Below are 14,308 nucleotides of genomic sequence, written 5' to 3' on the forward strand. Positions count from 1 at the left end.
TCCCACAGAATGTACACTACCAAGAGTGAACTCTAATGTAATTGGGTGATAACAATGTGTTGTTGCAGGTTCTATTGTAATAACAATGTGCTGTTTCAGGTTCTATTGTAAATGGACCACTGTGGCAGGAGATGTTAATAACAGGGAGGCTGTGGCTGTGTGGGGATAGGGATTTTATGGGGGAATCTCTGTACTTTTCACCCAATTTTGCTGCAAACCTAAAATTGCTTTAAAAATAACATTTATTGATTTTTTTTAAAAAAGGATTGCTTTTAATCTCAGTGGTTTTCAAACTTTCTTGACGCTAAAAAGTCACTTTACATCACAAGTCAGGATGAACACATGCAAACAAAAAAATTTCCCAAAACAATAATTCCTGGCATCCCAGGACAAATCCTGGTATTCTGAAATTTGTCTTGTCTTCTACTCAATTTAAAAGATGCTTGTCATGACTTTCTAAATTGATCTCATGAACTACTAATGAGTCACTACTCACAGTCTGCAAAGCTTTAATTATAGGCAAGAAAGGATGCTTTAACACCAGAAAAAAGTGGGACCCAAAGAATATTCCTTTACGGTGAATATATTTTGCTTGATGAAAGCATCATAGTTTTGTTTTTCTTTTTTTAAATCTGCAGCGGACTGATGAGAGTGCGCTGCATACAAAGAAGCACAAATAGGGGAAGCTATATCTGTGGGATTAATTTCACTCACTCATTCATTCATTTGTTCACTCATTCAACAAAACTATTGCTGGGTGCTGGGATGTTAGCAGCAGTGGGGTTCTAGAGCTGGCTCATACTGGCCGGCAGGAGTCAGGTGTTAAAATGTTCAGCAGTTTTGGTTGAAATCACATTGATGTCTTGAGATGGGCCACAGGAATCATCAAGAGCTATCAATCAGAGCCCCCCCATACACACACCTTACCCCTTTGAAAATTAATATAAGGAAAGTCCAGTGGGAGGTTGGAAAGGGAAACTGAACCAGTCCTGTCAATGACAGTAAGAACTGTCAATTACAGACCCCAGGGGATAACCCCCAAGGGAAAAAATGATCAACTGTAGGCCCTAAGAGAAGTCACTGAATCTTCTGCAAGACATTGACAACTCAGCTACTCAGCCAATGAGGAACTGCCAGCAGCCTGGACTCTTGTTTTCTCCAACAAACCTTCATTCAGAACAACGGCTCCCAACTTCCTCCTCCTCCATGAAATAGTATTCCTCTCCTTAAAATTCTCCCAACTTGCCTATAGATTTGCCATTGTTTGCGTATTCCAAACTGCAATCTCTGTTATTCCCAAATAAACCCATTTTTGCTTAGTAAGATAACTGACTTTTCCTTAAGATTAACACCCCACAGTTGCTTGTTACACATTCGTGAGCATGACTGTGCTGGTCGGTCTACCGTGTGGACAGAGTTTATGTTCTAAAAGGGAGGGAACAGTTCATGGAAATAACCACAAAAGTAAATGTAAACATGTAAATGCTGTGAAGTAACAGTAGAGGAATCCACAAGAGCATATGATACCAGGGGTTCCAAGAGGGCTTTTCAGAGGACATGAAATCTGAGCAGGGACTTGGAGGATGAGAGGACTTAACTAGATCAAGATTGCAAGGAAGAGTGTTTCAGGCAGAAGGAATAGCATGTGCAAATGCCTTGTGCCAAGAAAGAGAAGGGCCAAGGGGAGAGCAAGCAGAAGCAAGGTGGGAGGCAGGGAGATGTGTCTGCAGGTGGCGGCAGCCCAAGCAAGGTCTGTGGCAGGGCGAGGCGTTTGGGTTTGATCCTAAGCACAAGTCACACAGGGCTCCTCCCACGGTGTGTGACGGGATGTTCCTGGAAATGCCTTCTTTCACGCTTTCTCCCATCAGACTCTAGGAATGAGATGTACAGTACAGATTGTACGCAGCTGTTGGGCAGAGACGACAATTCCGTCTCTTCTGCATGTGCCTCTGGTTAATGATGCAGACTGGGGTTTTAAGAGTCAACCTCAGGCAGGTCAGATGAGTCCACGATGTGAGAAAACAGACCTGGAGAGCTCGGCATTTCACTGGTGCAAGGGAGGATGGGTTGGCCTGATGTTACTTAAAAACGATGAAGGGAGGAGCTTGTCGCCCCACACATGGAATATATTTTGAGGGCGGCCAGAACAGCCTGCAGGCAGCAGTGGAAGAAACCACATTTGGTGACAGAGAAGATACAGGGCACAGGCAGCTGCTTCAGTACCACAGGTCTTGGCGTATGGGGATAGAGGGCAGAGTGAGAGGGTGTCTTAATACATTGTTGTTATAGCAGTCATAAAGGGGTTCTTTTAAAAAAAAAAGATTTTATTTATTTATTTGACAAAGAGAGATCACAAGTAGGCAGAGAGGCAGGCAGAGAGAGAGAGAGAGAGAGAGAGGAGGAAGCAGGCTCCCTGCTGAGCAGAGAGCCCAAGGCAGAACTGGATCCCAGGACCCTGAGATCATGACCGGAGCAGAAGCCAGATGCTTAATCCACTGAGCCACCCAGGCACCCATAAAGGGGTTCTTGTAAGGGGGCAGCTAGCCTGTCCCCGTGTGGTCGGGATAGCACCTTTCAGTTTCCCGCTCTTGGGGAGTCCTCTCCGTCTGCTGTCACAGAACAATTGCCGTTCCTTTCCCACTGATGCCTCTTGTTTGTTATATAACTGGTAAGTGGCTGTCTAAGCTGCGCCACACCTAAAACATGGGGGCAATTGTGGTAGCCTCCTTGTGGGGTACATTGAGATATCTGAGGACCTGGTACCTAGTAAGGGTTCAGTAAGTTTAGCTGCCATTGCTAACAGTGTCTCTGGGCTCCTGAAGTTCCTCCCAAATCAAACACACCTGAGATGTGAGGCAGGTGTAAACAAGTTCTTTTACTGAAGGGTCAGTTAATTAGTGTTGACTCTGCTGCAAGTGTCAGAACCCCAATCTCAAGTGGACTTAAATAGAACAACAACAAAGGAGATGAAACTTATTGGTACACTAAAATGTTTTCAGATTCAGGGATAGTTGGATTCAGGTGCTCAAGATGACAATAGTAGGAGCATATCTCTGTCTCTTCTACCAGCTCAATGTACTTCTATGTGGCCTCATTCTCAGGCTGACTCTCCCTTCCTGGGAGAAACAGTGGCAACTTGAGGTTCACATCCTATTAAAAGGCTGAGTAACCCAGACAAAATATCAGCAGAATTCCCAGAATTGAGTATCACTGGCTGAGCCTAACCATGTACCCATCCCAGAACCAATGGCAGTGGCCAGGGTACAATTGGCTAGGGCTAGGGCCTGTGCTCATTTCTGGAGCTAGGAAAGGATGTCCTAGTCCAAACTATAGGGGCTGAACACCGGGACAAGAATTGCCCAAAGGAAAATATGAAGGCTGTTACTCAAAGAAGAGAGAGTGGTTGTTGGTCAGAGGGAAACCAGAGATGTTCTCTACAGCCACACAGATCTCTGCTTAGATGGCTTGGGGGTATGACTTTATCCAGCTTTCTTGCCTCCTTGAACGACTAAGGGAAATGAGCCACTGGGGCTTGTTTCTTGGAAGGGAAAGTATCTACAGTGAAATCTTTTCTCCTGTTGTCTCTTATTCTATTCTCCACCTTCTCCCTATAGCTCTGCTTTCCAGCCTTTGAATCTGGCATTCCTCCCTTCTTCCCTGTGAAATTCCATCTTCCCATCTCTTGCAGTGGGGGAGTGGGGGGAAGCTTCAGTCAGATGCTAATAGAAACTCTATTCTGGCCAAATCTCCTACACCCAATGGGCCATGCCCACGTTTTGGGCTCTGGTCCTGAAATCACAAGAATTTGGTGGGTGTATCAGTCAGGATTCAACCGGAGAAGCAGAACCACTGAGCTATACCTATAAATAGCTATGAAGGCACTTGTTCCTGGATCTGATCTTATGCAATCTGGGGAGCAAGTGAAGCAGTCTCTGTCAGGGTTTTGTATTTGAGTCTGATACATGAACTTGAAGTCCACAGGGCAGGCAGGCAGGAAGGAAAGATGGATGTCAGGTCAGGGAGAGCAAGAATTAGCAGGAGCACACCCCCCAGGCTGGAGTCTGTGAGGATGGACTGAGCCTATGTCAGTTCCTGTTGCCTCTGACAACTTGGTGGTGTGTGTGTCCTTCTGGAGTCGGAGCCCTTCATCAGAGGGCTAAATGCACACCTGGCCCAGGAGTTAGGCAGCTGAAGGAGGATCCAGGGGAAGGTGGAGCAGTTGCAGGACCAGTGGAGTGAGGCAGCAGATAAAGGCCAGGATGCATGAGCTTCTAGAAGCCCGCTACTTCCGGCTGCCCCAAATCTTCCATAAGAATCCCTCCTATGGGCTCAACCTTACGGAAACACACAGAGAAGGGGATTCTGGGAAATGTAGTTCAACGTGAGCAAGTTGCTACATTAGGAAACCACCACACACAGTCTACCCCTTGTCACCCAGCACGTACGCATCTCCTTAAACCATACTTAATCTCCAAATAAAAAGAATAACAGAGTCGTGCTTTAACTAAAGTACACATGTGCCAGCTAAAACTCAGAATTTGCTAGCCTTTTTCTAAGGAGAAGATAGAGCACCTTTTTTTTTTTTTTTTAAATTATTGGTTGATGCTTATTCTTCTCATAGCTGATTCTCCACCTTTGATATCTTGTCATTTACATATTGAGCAATAAAGCTAACTGCTATGAACACATCCTCTGTTAGCGAACAAGGGGAAAGAGGGAAAGAAAATAAAAATACGTGGTATGTATATATATACACACACACAAATGTATTCATTTCAAAAAAGGGAAGAAGTAAGTGTTTCTTTCTAGAAATATAGCTACAGTTCTTACTTCTGTACCTGCTCATGGCTGGCATTTATAATTATATTTATAACTCCCTTTCCCATTATCCATTTGCTATGGTCTCCACGTTTAGGGTCCCTCCCATTCATATGTTGAATGACCAATATGATGATACCAAGAGGTGGGGTCTTTGGGAGGTGATAAGGTCATGGAGGTGGAGCCCCTATGAATGGGACTCTTACAAAAGAAATCCCAGAGAGCTCCCTAGCCCCTTCCACCATGTGAGGATATAGGAAGAAGTTTGCACCCAGAAGAGGGCCCTTACCCGACCATGCTGATGCCCTGATCTTGGACTTCTAACCTTTAGAAGTTTTTAGAAGTTTGAGAAGTAAATTTCCATTGTTTATAAGCTACCCCTGCTTGTGGTGTTTTGTTATAGCGGCTGAATGGACTAAGAGGCCTTTCTGTATTCACTCTGCCCTCAGCGGCCATCTTGTCTGGTCTATCTCTACCTTCTGTTCTGTCAGTTTTTTGCATCATATATGTTCATGGTCTGTTAGAAATGTAAAGTTTAATAACTCCTTTTTAAAAACATTTTATTTACTCATTTTAGAGAGAAAGAGAGAGAAAGAGTGGGGGCGGGAAGAGCAGAGGGAGAGGAATAACCAGCCTCCACACTGATCTCAGAGCCCAACACAGGGCTCAAACCCATGACGCTGAGATCGTGACCTGAACTGAAATCAAAAGTCAAATGTTTAACTGACTGAGCCCCGCAGGCGCCCCTAATGGTTTATAATTCTATCTTCTTGTTGATTTGAACTTTTTCTTAATACAGAATGTACTTTGTCTCTTGTAACATTTTTATTTAAAGTCTGTTTGCTCTGAAATTAGTAGAGACACCTTGCTCTCTTTTGGTTACTTTTTGAATGGAGTATCTTTTTCCATCCTTTTGCTTCCAATCTATTTTCAATGTATTTCAATGTGTTTGTGAATTCAGATGATTTCAACCCATTGTACCTATTTCATTTTCAATCTGATTTTAGATCCAATCTCTTTGGGTCTAAAATGAGTTTCTTGTAAACAACATATGTTTTTCTCCCTCCTGCCAGTCTCTGTCTTTTCATTGGAGAGTTTCATTCCCATTTATAGTAATTATTGATAAGGTGGGAATTAACTTCTGCCACTTTCTTATTTAATTTCCATATGTTTTACAGCTTTTTAGTCCCTCATATGCTACATTGCTAACTTCTTTGATGTTTAGTTAACTTTTTTTATAATGAAGTATTTGAATTTCTTTCTCGGGGCACCTGGGTGGCTCAGTGGGTTAAAGCCTCTGCCTTCGGCTCAGGTCATGGTCTCAGGGTCCTGGGATCGGGCGCCACATTGGGTTGTCTGCTCAGTGGGGAGCCTGCTTCCCCCCCTCTCTCTGCCTGCCTCTTGCCTACTTGTGATCTCTCTCTCTCTGTCAAATAAATAAATAAAATCTTTTAAAAAAAAGAATGAATTTCTTTCTCAATTCCTTTGTGCATTCTATAGCTATTTGCTTTGTAGTTACAATAGGGATTATATTTAACATCCTAAAGTTGTAACATTCTGATTTGAATTTAGACTAGCTTAATTATAATAACGTACAAAAACTCTTCCTTTACACCTCTGTTCCCACCCTTTGGGTTGTTGATGTCACAGAATTACATCTTTAAACATTCTGTGCCCCAAAACATAAATTAAGAATTCTTTTGAGGGGTGCCTGAGTGGCTCAGTGGGTTAAGCCTCTGCCTTCTGCTCAGGTCAGGATCTCAGGGTCCTGGGATCGAGTTCCACATCAGGCTCTCTGCTCAGCAGGGAGCCTGCTTCCCTTCCTCTTTCTCTGCCTGCCTCTCTGCTTACTTGTGATCTCTGCCTGTCAAATAAATAAATAAAATCTTTAAACAAACAAAAAAAAGAAACCAAAGTCATAATAATACTAGCCTTTTGACTAATAATTTTTTTAAATGTCTCTCAGATAATAGAGCAAACAAAAAGTGCATTTATAAATGATTATTAAAATAATATTAGCTTCTTAATGGCCCATGTATGATATTGTGATTTATAATACAAAATACACGTGTGGTCTCCATTCTCCATTCCTGACACAGAGCTTCTCAAACCCTCAGACAGAGAGATAAAGATATCTTTTGTTATGTTAATGAGGCGAGCCTTGGACCATCCCTAAGGAAGAGATATGATTGTCCATGGACAATCATATGACTAGAGATTTGGAACTTTGCATCTTAATAACCCTACCTCCTGGGAAGGGAAGGGCCTGGAGGCTGAGTTGAATTGCCACTGGTCAGTCTTGCCCATGTAGTGAAGATTCCATAAAAACCCAAAAAAGGTGGGCTTTCTAGAGCTTCCGGGTGGGTGAAGACATGGCTATCTGGGGAGAGAGCACAGAAGCTCCACGCCACCTCCACCCCGCCCAACATCTTGCTGTCTGCCTCCCTTATATCTGGCTGTTCCTGAGTTACCTTCCTTTTATAACCAGTAATAAACCAGCATTCTGGTAAGTGCAATGTTTCCCTGAGTTCTGTGAGCCACTCTAGCTCACTTATTGAACCAAAGGAGGAGGTCGTGAGAACCTCTGATTTATAGTTAGTCATTCAGAAGCACGGGAGACAGCCAGGACCCCCCCTCTGGCTTCTGAAGGGGATCCAGGCTTATAGGACAGAGCCCTTAACCTGTGGAATCTGATGCTATCTCAGAGTAGGTAGTGTCAAAATTGTGAAATTGGAGGACATCCAGCTGCTATTGGAGAATTGCTTGGCCTGGGGGGAAAGGCATTACGTGTCAGAATTCGGTATAGAATCTCACCACATTTTAATTTAGATCTTCATTTCCTTAGGTGTGTTCCAAGTGTTGTCAAGCAGCTTTTCACATCACCCCACAAGACCACCCTAAGCATTTCTTGGGGGTGGAACAAGTTCCCTCCGCTTCCTTTTTAAATATGAGAATGTTTTGGGATGCCTGGGTGGCTCAGTGAGTTAAGCCTCTGCCTTCAGCTCAGGTCGTGATCGCAGGGTCCTGGGATTGAGCCCCACATTGGGCTCCCTGCTCATTAGAGAACCTGCTTCTCCCTCTCCCTCTGCCTGCCTCTCTGCCTACTTGTGCTCTCTCTATCTCTCTGTCAAATAAAAGTATTTATTTGACAGTATTTATAAATACTAAATAAATATAAATAAAATCTTTTTTAAAAAATGAGCACAGGCAACTGATGAACCACTAAATTCTACCTCTGAAGCTAGAAAAAAAAAAGGAAAAAAAGAAAAAAGCAGCAGCAGTCAGTGATCAGACAACTGATCCTCTATATTTGGAGGACAAGGTGCTTTTTGGCCGTTTGGTTCCTACAGGGGGTAATGCAAGCTGCTGGAGGAACATGTGCACAGGCACCTGCCACGGGGCTGGGGCTGAGGGCTGGGCAGCTGCTACTCTGCTAAGAGCTGAAATTGAAGGAAATTACCACAGTGCACCATCCAAGCCTTCCTCTGGAAGTTTTCAGGCTTCAGTTGTCTCCATAGTTCCGAAATGAGTCTCCGGTGCAATTGCCGCCCAGATGGGGAGACAGCTTCCTTGCGCCTCCCGCTCTGCCATCTTCCCAGAATCCTCCGTGGGTTCTTTGTCAGGTGATGACAATGTTCATTAGAACATGGGTTGTAGTGAAGGTTGTGCATATCTGTGAATAGACTAAAAACTATTAGCTGGTACACTTTAAAGACGTGGATTGTATGGTATGTGCATTATATTACAAGAAAGCGGTTATTTAAAAGAAAGAAAGAAAAAGTGCTGCTCTTCCCATGAGGGAAGCCGTTCGGTGTAATCAGCCTGCTATCACCAAGCTGACCGATCTGCTTGGGGGACTGCTACTGCATCAGGGGATTTAGTGCTGGTCTTTTTCTACTGGCGGACTGAGCACTTACCAGTGGCAATAGCCAGATCAGCCTGTCCGGGCAGAAGTTCTGATTGCAGATCCCGCAGCTCCCCTGGCTGCCCCCCACCCTCCATGGTTAAGGAACTGGGTTGTTGATGATGGCAGTGGCTGGTCAAAGTGACTGACGGGTGTCCACAAGATGGCTTTTCCTATCTTCCTAAAAATCTTATTTTCTGAGTTCACTCTGGCGAGCCCCTGTGTAGGACACAATTCTCTTCTTCCTCCTCTGGAGAGTCCTACCTACTTATCTCTTCCCCAGACCTCTTTGTAGCAGTCTCTGACCATCCAGCCAAACCATTAGTCGCAACTGATGAATTGATATAGATCTGTATTTCTGGGCATCTCTTGCTGTGGTCAAAATGGACAACTGGGTGCTCTGCTCAAATTTCTGCCCATGGGCAAAGTCTCCCTTGACCCCCATCCTTCAGGGGTGTCCCAGGATGGCGCTATCATGATACAGCTGCCCACTTTTGGGTGGTGCCTCTATGTCCTTTGGAATTATATGTAAACCACAGTTTCCTGTCACTAGAGTTTGACTATCTGCAAAATCTGATTTTTTCCTTCTCAGTCAACTAGTCATAGAGAACTCCCCACAGGCCATAGGTGAGGTTTGAGAGCAAGAAGGCATTGAAGCAGGAATCAGGGACCTGGACATCAGGGTAACTTCCTCAGGCAAAGTACTCATGCCTTCACCACCTGCTAGAACCGTCTTGTCTAAACCACTTCCACAGATAGCTGCTTTGCATGCCTAACTTTGTGATTTCTTGGGTCGTGCAACAGGTAATGAAATGTCGCTCCATTGGCATAGTATCTTAGTGGCCTGGGGTCAAATATTTAGCCTCTACTAAAGCCCAGTAGAAAGCCAAGAACTGTTTTTTCAAAGACAGAATAATTATTTTCAGAGAATGACCTGACTTTGCTCCAAAATCCTAGAGGTCTACACCGTGATTCACCAATAAGGAGCTGAGAGTCCCCAAGAGCACCCTGTCTACCAAGACGCTTCAAGTACCATTGTCTCAGCCCGGATCTGTTGCAGGGCTCCCCCTCATTCTGGATCCCACTCATAACTCACAGCTGTCCAGATTACTCAGTAAATGAGTGACAGCAGTATTTCTGAGTGAGGTATATGCAGATAGATTCCAAGGTCTGAAGAAGTTCCCCCAGCATTGGGCCTCTCTTTCAGGGTCAGGAGGGCCATGAGCAGCAACTGCACCCAGAAAGGAATATCTCTACATCCCTCCAATCCCTGGACCCCAAGAATGCTCACTGAAGTGATAGACTGAAAATTTTTTTGTGGGTGGGATTTATTTCCCAATCTCTGGCATGCAGTTGTCCTTCCAATGTGTATAAAGTGGTGGCTATTTCTTGCTCATCAGATCCCATCCTCATAATATACTCCATGTAATGGGCCAGCGTGATGTCCAGGGAATAAGGCAGGTGCCTAAGCTCGGTCCAGACCATCTTATGACATAGGGCTGGAGCGCTGGTATACCTCTTGGCTGGGACAGTAGAGACGTTTCTGGCTTTGCCAGCTGAAAACAGACTTCTGATGGTCTCTACTATGAGGTATAGAAAAAAATTTAAAAAAATTTTTTAAAAAGCACGTTTTTCAGATCAGTAACTGTATAACAGGTCCCAGAAAATCTGCTGATTCCTCCAACAATGAAACCCCATTTGGAACAATAGCAGCCATTGGAGCCACCTCCCCTGCTTACCTCTACAATGATCCACGGTCCTCCTCCCAGATCCCTCTGTCTTCTGCACAGTCCAGAGAGGCAAGTTGATGGGTTGTGGTGGGACTCACCCCTCTGGCATCTTTCAAGCCTTGTTGGTGGCACCAATCTCCACAATCCCTCCAGGAATGTGGTATTGCTTTTGATTTGCTATTTGCATAGGCAGAGAGAGTTCTAGTGACTTCCACCTGGCTCTTCCTACCGTGATATCCATCAACTCCATGGTTCAGGGAACCAATGTTGGAATTTTTATAATTGCTCAATGTATCTATTCCCATTATGCATTTCAACATTGAGCAAATATACACAGGATAGATTCAGTGACCAGTTAGGCTTTCTGCAGGCAGAACTTCCCAGAAACTCTGTAGATCACCTGACCCCCGTAGCCCCACTCTGACTAACAAACCACTAGCTCCTGGGGTTCCAGGAACTCGAGTCAGTCCCCCCGACCCAGTGTCCAATCATGCTTGGAAAATCAGATTATCTCCTTTTTCCCAGTATATAGCTGCCTGGTAAATGACCACAGGTCTCCTTGGAGAAGTCTAGGAGAAAGATTACCAGCATGCATTTGGGCAGCATAACAGGGTCTTACCTCCAAGGATCCCAGCTCCTCCTTTCATCGAAGGCTCAAGTGTAGGACATGATCGAGGTGCAATGACTGTGTTGGTCATCTAGCTCTGAACTCACTCACTAGTCCCAGAACTCATCCACTAATTCAGATCAAGCAAGACTTTAGTAGGCTGCCTGCCTATTTCATTTCAAACTAGGAAATGCCAATGAGCTCTGCAAGTCAGCCTGTTCTCATTCCTGGTTGGGCTTCACTCTCCAGTGGAAACCACGTCATCTGATCTTTGGCGTGTCAGCGCCCGCAGGATCCCTGCCACCTCTGGTCTATCGTGCCTATAAAATTTAGAATTCCTAGTTCAAGGGCAACCGTTTCCCCTAGGATTTCTGACCTTCAAAGAAGAGCCACCACGAAGCTCTTCAAGGACGCTAGGAGTCCTTCCTATGACTTTATTTCTGACAGCCACATGACAGCTGATGATAGTGACCTCACTGTGGCTCTTTAACACTGCCCACCCTGCCCCATGGTATAGCTAGTCTTAAATGACAAAGCCACTCAGTATTCCAATCTTTCTAAGCCTATGTGGGTTTCTTTCCAGCTTAACTGAGATATCATCAATAAATAAAAATTCTATATATTTACAGTATACAGTGTGTTGTTTTGATATAAGTATATATCATGAAATGATTAACACAATCAAGCTAATTAACATTTTCAGTGTGTGTGTGTGTGTGTGTGTGTGTGTGTGTGTGTGTGGTGAGAACTCTTGAGATCTACTCTCTTGGCCAGATTCAGGGTTACTGTAATAAACGCAATATTATTAACTATGGTCACTATGCTGTATATTAGATCTCTGGAATTTACTTGTATATCATTGGAACCTTGTGCCCTTTGACCAGCATCTCCCCATTCCTCCCATCCCCCAGCCTCTGGCAAGCACCACTCCACTCTCTGCTTTTATGAATTTGATTTTTATGGATTCCACTTACAAATGATATCATGCAGTATTTATTTCTCTTGTGTCTGGCTTATTCTACTTAGCATTGTGTCCTCCAGGTCCCAAGACTTTTGGATACTTTCCTTCAGAACAGGACTCAGCAAACTACAGCCCAGGGACCAAATCTACTGGACAGGCTGTTTTGTATGGCCTGCTGGCTAAAAATGGCTCTCACATTTTTTAAAATTTATCTGAGAGAGAGAGAGAGTGAGTGCATGAGGTGGGGGAGGAACAGAGGGAGAGGGAAAGAGACAAGTGGACTCAGTGAGAAGCCTGACGAGCCAAAGGCAGATCCTTAACCCACCCAGGCATCCCAGTTTTCACATTTTTAATTCAAATAAAATCAAAAGAATAATAATATTGTGTGACACATGCAAATGATATGAAATCCATATTTCAGTGTCCATAAATAAACTTTTATGGGGACATAGCCATGCTCATTCTTTTACCAATTGTCTTTGGCTGCTTTTCCACTCTAAAGCTGGAGCCACAGCCGGCACTGGCTTATAAACCCTAAAATATATCCTATCTGGCCTTTTACAGACAAGGCTTGCTGACTCGGGCTCTGCGGGTCCACCAAGGAACCTCTGACATTTTAACCTAGGACAGGCCACCTTTGGGTACACAGGTCTGTCAAACAACCAAGAAAACCATCAGAGGTATTCTTGGACCCTTATGTTGGAGCATCGAAGCTAGAATCTCTGCTTGCATGAGCCAAATCAATACATTTGGCCTGATCCAATTTTATATTCTGCCCTACCTTGGTTCAGCACACCAAAGACCCATTTCTATGCACGTTCTGCAGTTTTCTATGGACGGAAATTGGCAATTGTTCTGGGGATCTCCTCACAGTTCCTATTTTGCTTCTTGCCCTTTAGGTTCTATTGAGACTTGAGTCTGGCTACAGGTCTTAGAGGCAAGAAAAGTTCTTAGGAGGCTCACCAGCTCCTACAAAGGGCACTGCTTGAGGAAAGGCCATTCCAGTTCCTTCAAGCAATAGGAGACCATCCTCCCCAGACAGGGGTGCAGGCTCACTCGATGGGCAAAGGAGATGTGATAGCCTTGTCAGAATCTGCCCATATAACCCAAACCCACTTTGGGGGCTCCCGTTTCTTCCCATTCAGTGCCCTAGCATTAACCAAAGGACCGTGTAAGGTTGGAAGTTGGATGGGAATTGTAAATTCAGTTGCTCACAGGATTTCACTTTGAGCGTGTTTTCAGAACTCTGGGCCCTTTCTCTGGAGGAAATAAGTTTCTCTCTCCACAGCCACAGAAACGTTCGAGTCCCTCGGACAGCTCTTAGGCTGGGGATATAAAGCTCTGAGCTCCCCGTTTTCTTTCCTCACATTTTCTAGCACTCTTAGAGGCAACCAGCCACTCATTAACCACCTTATTTTTACCAAAACGTCCTATGGAAGCAAATACTTGGTCCCCCGGAGCCTCGCTACTGATACAGGCAGTTATCGATACTGATCTGAGTAACTGCTTTGCCACTTCGTGCCATGGGCTATCAGTGTCTCCTTTGCCACGGGAAACAAGGTCATTAATGCCTTTAAATCTGATTAGATCAGAGAACCAGTTGCCTGTGACCTTGGTATGTGTCCCACAGAAGCCAGGGCCCCCCATCACAGGACTAGGCACACAGCTGGTGCAGGGGTTGGAGGAGCTGAAAGAGGGGGGAGGTGGGAACAGAGGCAGGCCTGGCTCTTGCTTTCTACCAACGAGGTGAGTCGTCATAGATAAACAGCGACTACTGGAAGCCACAAGATGGCCACGGCTCCAACCTTGACCCCGCCATCCACCATGAGAACGTCTCTTGCATCCTACCTTAACCAGAAGCGTACAGAGAGGGGAATGCTGGGAAATGTCATTTCACCTAGCCAAGTGGACACATCCCAGAGCCACCTCACGGAGTGTTTCCAAAGCTGTTTAATCTCCCCACAGACAGGAGCTCACAGACTCACCCACCTCCCTAAAAGCAACACCTCACTGAAGCAAGCCGTTAAAGTCCCTCCCAACAGCCCCAAAAAGGCACGAGGTAATTCCATGTGAAGAAAGCAGATTCCTTCCAGTGAGTGTGATGTGGCCTTAATTCTTCTAGAATAAAAATCTTGTCAGTATTGTACTCGGGAGTCTGGCTGCATTCCGAGAGCCATTCCATTAGGTCTTGGCAAGCCATCTCTCCCCTGATGTAAGAGCGGGGGAGGAGCTGCAGTTTAGACACCACAACAGAAAAAGGGGTCTTGTGCCAGAAGGGGTTGGGGCAG

This window comes from Mustela nigripes, chromosome 17 (genome assembly GCF_022355385.1).
Source record: "Mustela nigripes isolate SB6536 chromosome 17, MUSNIG.SB6536, whole genome shotgun sequence".
NCBI classification, from domain to species: Eukaryota; Metazoa; Chordata; class Mammalia; order Carnivora; family Mustelidae; genus Mustela; species Mustela nigripes.